An 8,844-nucleotide genomic window follows, 5' to 3' on the forward strand; every position below is an offset into this window, starting at 1 on the left:
TACATCCGACGTCATCACGCAAGCCTGCTGTCGCCGAGGCAACGCTGCTCATGGGCGGGGCGAGGGTGAAGATTCATTATCAAAACCAGCATCCTCCTTATTTCGACATATAAATGCTGCTAATGTAAAAACACAAAACCTTGTTTATTGCTCTTCTTCAGCATTTTTATTTTGTCTAACCCTAACCCTATTTTCCATAAATACATCAGAACGTGATTGTGCGGAAGTATCTACGTCCCTTAATCTTTTTCATATTTTGTCATGTTTTAAACACATATTTCAATGTACTGAGCCATAAAACCACGGTGCAATCAATCCCCTCCATGATTCCTCTGATTGGATAATGAGCTCCACCTGTGTCGTCCATATATCCAGCTGTTTTATGAAGGTCTTAGAGGTTTGTTAGAGAACAAACAGCACATATAGTGATGGAGAAGTTTAAAACAGCGATAGGTGGCAAAAAAATTCCAACCTGTATCTCATGCAGCAAGTTATGTTTTAAGGTAGAGGAAGTATGGCTCATTGCCCAGGCTGTTCTGGAACCTGACCTGCAACGCGAATTAGTACCAGCCCAACAACAGCTGATTTATGTGGACAAAATAACCATCAGTCCACAAATCTGGGCCTTATGGGGGGGGGAGGAGGCACACAAAAAAACACCATACGAAGCATTATATTTAGTTTTATAGTCTTAGTCATATAGAGGATGTTGCAAGCATATAAGTGTTTTCCTGAGATAAAATTGAATCCTACAAAGAAATATGGTGGTGGCAGCGTTATGCTGTGGGGGATGCTGAGATCCTGGTCTGAACAGATGGGAAGATGGAGATCCTACAAAAAAAATGGAAAGAAACACAGGTAGAAAAAACATTTGTTTATTAATAGTCATACTTTCCAGTAGAATCACCACTGATAATGTAACTTCAACATACACTACTTTTATGTAGTTTATGTACTATTTATGTAACAACCTGTAAGCATTTTTGGAAGATTGTTAAGATTAACGTTTCAAAACAGGAAATGACAGGTCTGTTTAATCTGCCACAAGCCCTACATGCAGGAAGCATATTCAGCCACTCACAGTTTGAGAATTCATTATAAAATAACCACAATATTTCACTTGGTGGTTATTTTTAATTTAGATTCTCATCTGGCTTCCGTTTGAAAAAAGTAAAAAAAATAATAATAAAAAAACAGTGGTGCAACTCGATCAGAGTTTCTGGTCGATGCATTACTCAGTAGATTCTTGTTTCTTGTATGACTCCATATCAACTTCAAACATCTTTATACGGCTAAAGAAGACATTTAAAACATTTTTGATGTGTTACATATTTTTTTTCTAATATTTCCTAATAGTTTTCTGTGTTCTTCAGCTTTTTAACTTGGTATTTAAACTATATTCTTGGCAAGGATTACGGTTGTGTCACTTTCATTTCCCTAAGCTCATCTTGATAAGGAAATATTTTTGTTGTCATGCATTCTTTCATAGTTGACTGACTTTATGTCACCGTGGTGACTTCTGCTGTTACCAGATGATAAAATGAGCAAATCTAAAATATGATTTGGACATACTGTGATAAATTCATTGTTCATATGGGTGTGTGTTAGTTTTTATGAATTGACCCAAGTTGTGCCCTGTTAAAGTTCCCTTTTCCATATTTTTCCACATATTCTGATGCCGCTTCCATCTTGTTTGAAATTAAATATGCCAGATTTAGCCAAAGAGGTTAATTTTCATCTGTAGTCCCCCAGCAGGTTGTTGGAAAGGACTGGAAAAAATTAACATGCATAACAACATACATGAGCTATAATTCAATGTGTAGCTAAAAGTAGTGTAATTTACAATAAACATTTAGAATAAAAATAGAAACTAAGTCACATCCGTAAGATTGAACAAGCAAAAACATTTGTTAATTTAAAAATGATTTAAGACACGAGTACAGTTTTGATTAAGTGATTTCCTGAAACAGTTCAATGGTGTAATAGTTCTTCGTTTTAATGATAGTGTATTCATCAGAATACCAAGAATTTGAAGTCGGAGCAGAAAATGAGAACTGACCAAAATAACTTTTCCCACTCTTCCACCTTCTTCTTGTTTCTCCTGAGCTGTAGATTCCTGCAACTCCTCCAGAGTGACTGCCGGCCTCTTGGTTTCTTCTTTGATCAACGCCATCGTTGCCTGCCAGGTTTTGGTGAACAACCATGTCTTTAGGTTTGCAATAGAGATCCACTTTTTTCACTTCTGATACCGATATCTGAGGTTTAGTATCGGCTGATACCGATATCTGAGGTTTAGTATCGGCTGATAGCGATATCTGAGGTTTAGTATCGGCTGATACTGATCCCATATAGAAAAACAGCCAAATTCACTTAAAACATTTTTTTAAACACAGACAAATGTACTGAATTACAAATTTATTTCATAACTCTGCACCAGTACAGTACAATTAAATACACGAATTCACAGCTTGGTAAAACTTGTAAAAACAATGCAACTTTAATTTCTTCAATCGGGAGTATAGTAGCCAATGTAAAATACATAATAAAGAAACAAACTGAACAACAATAGATTGACTGCCTTGGTCAAATATGTAAAAATAAACTGCAACAACCCTTCTTTCAGAAATTCTAAGAATAATGTGAAATAAATAAGCAAGCATGACTCAGAGCAGCAAGAATTACACTGAATAGATCTGACTTACAGGTCAGGCACATCGTCACCGATACCCGAGCAAGATTTTTTTTTTCAATATTGGGACAGATACAGATAATAATATCAGTGCATCTCTATAGTTTGCCATCCGTTTTTTAGACAATGCATTGAAGCTGTTTAAGGCTTTGTGTTCATATGATTAAAGTACAAACTTGCAATCTGTTCGCTGTTTACACCAAATGACTCCTAACCTGAGATTTTGTCAAAATCTCTCACAACGCTATAAAAAAACATATCTTTTTTGAGACCCCGAACGCAGCCAGAAGGCAAGACTGTGAGAATTTGTGAGTGATTCATCCATGAGACAGAAGCAGTCTTCCTCTGAGCAATATCTGGCACCAGCCCAGCGCTCCGTTTTTAGGTCGTTTTCGCTCAGGAGAAATACTTCCCACCATCTATTTGTATCAGACAACAGGACTACAGATCTCCCTGACTCATCGTCAGCTGAGCTCAGGCAGACGTAGGACGATAGGCCAAAACCCCAAGTGGAACGGCTCTGTATCGATACGGCACCAGGACCAGTTGAGATCAGAGTGTATAAAACTGTGAGATATGATCAGAATAATTGTGCAAGGGAGATGGACTTTTTTTGATTTGTAAAGCCTATTTGTTAAAAATATGAGGAAAACAGAAGCTTTTGTTTTTGCAAAATATGGGTCTCTTTGCGTACCCAATATATTGTTGGTACTAAAATAGTATTAGATATCAGCCGGGGGCGGTTTTTATCAAAAAACAACCATCAGTCTTCATATGAATGTAATACAATTGTAATGAAAGTGTCATTTTAAGGACATGTCATACAGACTTGGTGCTTCCGCTCTTTAATCTCGACACAGAACAGCATATTAGTTCTTATTTAATGCATCATTAGCTAAAAGAAATAATAAAAAAAAGCTTGCAGTTAAAAATGTTCATAGTTGCAGATCTCCCTCCGTCATTAATAATGCAAAGAGATTGTGAAACTTTAATTTTCAACCTGAATGCATTCGAGGTAACTATCCGATATGCGCGCCCCCCTTCACAAACAGCCAGGTCTTTGCTTCTGTGTGTGCAAACAATAGGAGAGTTATTTATATACCACGACTTGAGAGCTCTAGTGAACTGCCATTAAAAGGGTGACAGTGGATCCTAGAGAGAGAGAAAGAGAGAGGAAAAGCGATACAGCTCAGGGAGAGCTGTGACATTCTTCTAACATTTACAGACCCAACTAATTAACAGGAGCAAGTGTGTTTTTTTCCAGCTTAGCAGATTCTAATTTATTTCTTTGTCGCCATAAGAGTGGAGGAGTTCTGAAAACACCTGACACACTCTTTTGTAAAGTTCTGTCCTGCTTCCCCAGCACGACTCCCAATACACTCCCTGGTCACCGCTTTGGTTTTAAAGGCTTAATGAGAAGTTTTCCTCCAAAAGTGAAGCACCTGGACCTACAAATCAATACTGGAGGTGTTATAGGGAAAGGAATTGAGAGTCCAATAAACAGGTACACTGAAAAAACAACTAATCTTACCAATTATTTTTGGCCTAGTTTCTAGTGCAAATATCTTAGTACACTTGAAATGAGACAAAACTAACTTACAAGTAACTTTTCAGCAAGATATAGGAGCTTGTTTTAATAATAATAATTCCTTAATATTTATGAAAATGTGCTAGTTTCACTGGCAGACATTCTTCCCATGTTATCAGTGAAATAACCTGACAATGGATTTGAAGTGTTGAAGTGACAATGGATTTGAAGCCACCAAAACAGACAATGGTCAATTGAACTGCACAGGATAAACAAATCTGTCAAGAAGATGAATATAAAACTTCCATTTTTCTTTGGAAGGTGTCTGGCTAGCATCCGACATCTTGAATTGGGAATGTTTGTTCCCAATTCAAGAGCTCTCCAAATTTCCCAGATGATTGTTTAATCCAAAAGCCTTTTAGGGAGACAGGGTGTTCTCTTGGTTCTGGACTGGGTAGACCATTCTAAAATGTCTCTACTTTTGCGAGTTTTGAGTTCCAGGTAACTGGTATTTCAAAGTGCTCATAACTGTATTGACCAAAGAGTAATAATTTCCTAACTTCAGACCATGATGGTGCCACCACCACCTTTCACTCTGGGATGTTCAGTGTTGTTCACGCATCAAACAAACACAAACCTTTGGGTGTTGAGGCCTAAACGCTGGTCCTAAGTACACACTGAATACTGCAGTCTAAATCAATGAATTCAGGTGACCATAGGTGTGTAAAATTAAGCACCAGGGTATAAAGACTGATTCCATAAACATTTATGATTCCATGATTGAATGCCAACCAATCAAAATCATGACAAATTCCATCTTGATTAGCTTATGTAATTGTTAGAGAAAACTAAACGTTGGTTTTTAGAAAGAAAACTGTGCAAGAACGATAAGTACGACACTAGGAGAAACTAGCAAACGACCGTTCAAATGATACTGCTCATTGTTGGGTCAGTTAGATTCGCTAGTTTTAGACTGAATCAGTAAATGTGTCACCACCAGAGCTCAACGATACAATCAATACTCAGAAACACACTCACCGTGGAACCTCATCAGAACAAATGTCAGCTTGCTTTCATGGGCACCTGGTAGAGCTATGCAGAAAAGCACGACCGCGGCCATCAGACTGCAAATTACTGCAGAAATCCTCCCCGTCGCATGACGAGGCTCTCTAATGGGCTGTTTAATGAGACCATCAAATGCAAATGGGAGTTTAGTTGTGACTCTCAAGAGCCCCGGCTAGGCATTTGTCTCCGGCGCATGTGTGGCTGAATATTCCACCTCTGCAATTTTCCATTCAAGAAGGAGACGTAACACTTGGCCCAGGGTGAACGCTTGGGGGAAGTACAGACTAATGTTGCTATACAATGATAAGAGGTGTCAATTCTGTGAAAACAATAGGAGTAAACATGCAATTTGACTGAACAGTTAGACTGAGATGGAAGAAATAAACAAGGTGAGATACCACAGATGATAGAAGGAAATGAAGGATCCCTGGTAGAACTTTGTGGATCTATTTCTATTGCTTTGTTTTGGACACATTTTCGAATTTTTTCATATACTTTCAAGGACTTCTCATGAGTGCTTTTTATGAACTTCAGCAAACCTCTCCTGGTGATTGCTTTGGATACTTTCTGAGTTCTTTCCAGGCTTTGCACAAACTTATTTGGTTTTTGTCGTGGAACTTATCTGGTGATTTCCATGAGCTTCAACAGAACTGTCCGGGTGATCTTCTGGATCCAGGAGATCTCGTTGAACTTAGCCTGTGCTCTTTAGGTATTTACCAGGTACTTTCTGGGAACTTACAAGGCACATTACCAGAACATTCATCAAACCTAATTTCTCAGAACTTCCATTAGAGGTATGAGGTATTTTCCTGGAAATCACTAGATACTTAGACAGAACTTAATTAGAACTGAATTTCCAAAACCAAACAGTAGTTTCTCTGGATGAGAAGCTTTGGGAGTCTTATTCAATACTGTGTCGTTGGAAATGAGAAGACTTGGCTTCGTAGCAGGTTTCTTTTGGCTTGACCTGGTTAAGCTAAGTCATAAACCAATCGTTTTCCTTTTCAATTTCACTTCTTGATTGAACAAATATGTAGTTATTAGTAACCCTGGCAAGGAAAGAGTGAAAATACATGCCATCATTCTCTAGTTTGTGATTATTTTCACAAAGTTTGGTCTTTTGGACATTTCTCGTTGCTGCTTGCAACAAGGACACAGGGGATCCCTGCCAAAAGGGTCGACCTCTTCACTCACCACTCTGCCCTCCTGCAAATGGCTTCACTGGAAAGACTGCTATAGGTGTAATCCCCTGCTCTCCTGACAGACTGAATGCCAGCCCACGCTCTCTATCTACCCCTTTGAAGCACAATGGGAATGTCGGCTTGATCCGAACTGCGGCTGCAAAACCCGTCACCGTCGGCGAGAGGTTTGATTTCCTGTCTCAGCCTCTGCTCGTCTTGAGGTGACGCACGGCTGGGTTGCGCGCTCCCATAATTAGGAACACGGCGCATCCCTTGAAGAAAAACAACAGGTTAGGTTACAGTGCTGCATCAGAATCGAGCACGAGAACAAAATGTCACGTCCATAGCGTTGCACGTGGGGCAGCGCACGCGGCGGTGCTGATTGAAGGACCGATCGGGACATCTGGGGATCGGTTAGTCGGTGGAAAAGTAGATCAAGCCTGGCAGGAGAGCGAGAGGAGAACAGAGGGAGGCAAGTGGCAGCTGTCTGCCAGCTCCACCTGATGTAAATACTTAATTAGCATGGCACAAATGGCACAAAAGGATGCCAGCAGAGCAGGGCAGGGGGAATGAAGCGCAGAGTGTATCAGTGAGACTCCCACATCCTCTCCTCCCTTTTGCGTGAATCTGCCAGCTGTGAATTCCTGCGTTTGGTTCTGCAGAGATGTGTCTGGACTGACATGATGTGGCACCTTCGTCTAATCTCCCAGCAAACAAAAAACACACAGTGATGTAAAAAAAAAAGAAAAAAGAAAACAACCTTCACATCTCCAGAAAATAACAATTATGCAGGCATAAGGGGATCAGTTTGATAACTTTTCACTCTTTTGCCATTCATCTGTTCTCTACAGCTCCCTTTCTATTACAAAACCTTGTCGATAGCCTGCCATTGTTGAAAAAACACAATTTTGTAATTTTGGTGTTACCATTAAAATAAGAAAACGCAATAAAAATCACATGTTATAATTCATTAAAAAACATGCCACATTGTCCTCTTACCACTTCCTGTCGTCTTCTTTGTCTGTCCGGACAGTAGTAACATCTGGTTACAACTTTATTTTTGTAATTTCACTTTGTGCAATGGAAACACAGCATATGCAGTGCGACTGAAAAAATTTTTGTTGTAGTTTTTTTTGTTTTCTTTTCAGCATGGTCACTTCTGGGTGAAAACCTAGCAGATGCAGAGGAAGATTAGATTAGATAGTTTTATAGTAGATTTCATTTTTGCACTCTAAAATGCATTGGGAAGACTTCTCATTTGGTTCCAAAAAAAAAAAGAAGAAAAACTGGTTGAATTAGTTCTTACCATACACAAAGATTGGGAAAGGAAATTGCAGGTTCAAAAAGTTTGAAAAACTAGCTTGGTCTCCATTTTTGTTTTACTCTTTACTATAAAATCCTAGAAGGTTTAAGCCTTCCTCTGAACGATCAAACATTTAGTTGTCTGTTTCTGAAAACTGCTTCAGATGGAGTCGACTAACTTCTACCAATAAGCAAGCCCGAGCGAGAAGACTGCATCAATGAAACACTTTGAAGTTTGTGGTTGCAACATGACAAAATATCTTCAAGGGGCATGAATACGTTTGCAAGGTATGAATCATCAAGAAAGAGTGGTATTTGACATAAAATGTATTTGACGTAGTAGTAGCAACACAAGTCACGTAATGTTTGTTTTTCAATGGTTGCGTTATTGACTTTGTGAGGATTTACTCTCCAGTTTTCGGCCAGTGTTTCCTTGTGTCGCTATGGACAGAAATATCGACCCCCAGTTGATGAATTAGCGACAGTCTAGCTGCTGTTTATTCCCTCTCATTGTCTGAGATATTATGAAATGATTCATGTGGCTGTGAAGCCGCTTATGGATGAGCCTTAGCTTGCCGCTGTTCACGGCTAATGGATTCATGAGCACTTCAGTAAATAGGCCATGGCACACGAGCGGGCCAACGGCAGCAGCCAGGCCATGAATAATGTATCGAGGCAAGTTCAAAAATGACTTCCGACTTGTAGGAGGTTTTTGCTGAAATCCTGGTTTTTCGGGGAGGAAAGTTGGAGGAAGAACCTTCAAGGTTTTGTTCTCTTTCCCCTTTTTTGATGCTTCTTTATAGGATGTTTACCCCGATGCAAATGTGCAAACTGTAGCCATCTTTGTGGAGTTAAGATATTATACTAATATTCTTCGTTTACAGAAGTACAGAAAAGCTTTGAGGACATTAAAATTGCTCACTGATTTTTGTGAGTTGGATTTACTAACAATCAGCTTTTCATCTATTTCTCTGGTAAAAATGCTTCACTTACAGAACTGTAAAAACACATTTTCCCCTGTGTATTTCTCTTGTGTTTTAACCACATTTTATTTATATCAGACCTTATTTCTTGATTCT

The sequence above is a fragment of the Poecilia reticulata genome, linkage group LG23 (assembly GCF_000633615.1).
Source record: "Poecilia reticulata strain Guanapo linkage group LG23, Guppy_female_1.0+MT, whole genome shotgun sequence".
Classification (NCBI taxonomy): domain Eukaryota; kingdom Metazoa; phylum Chordata; class Actinopteri; order Cyprinodontiformes; family Poeciliidae; genus Poecilia; species Poecilia reticulata.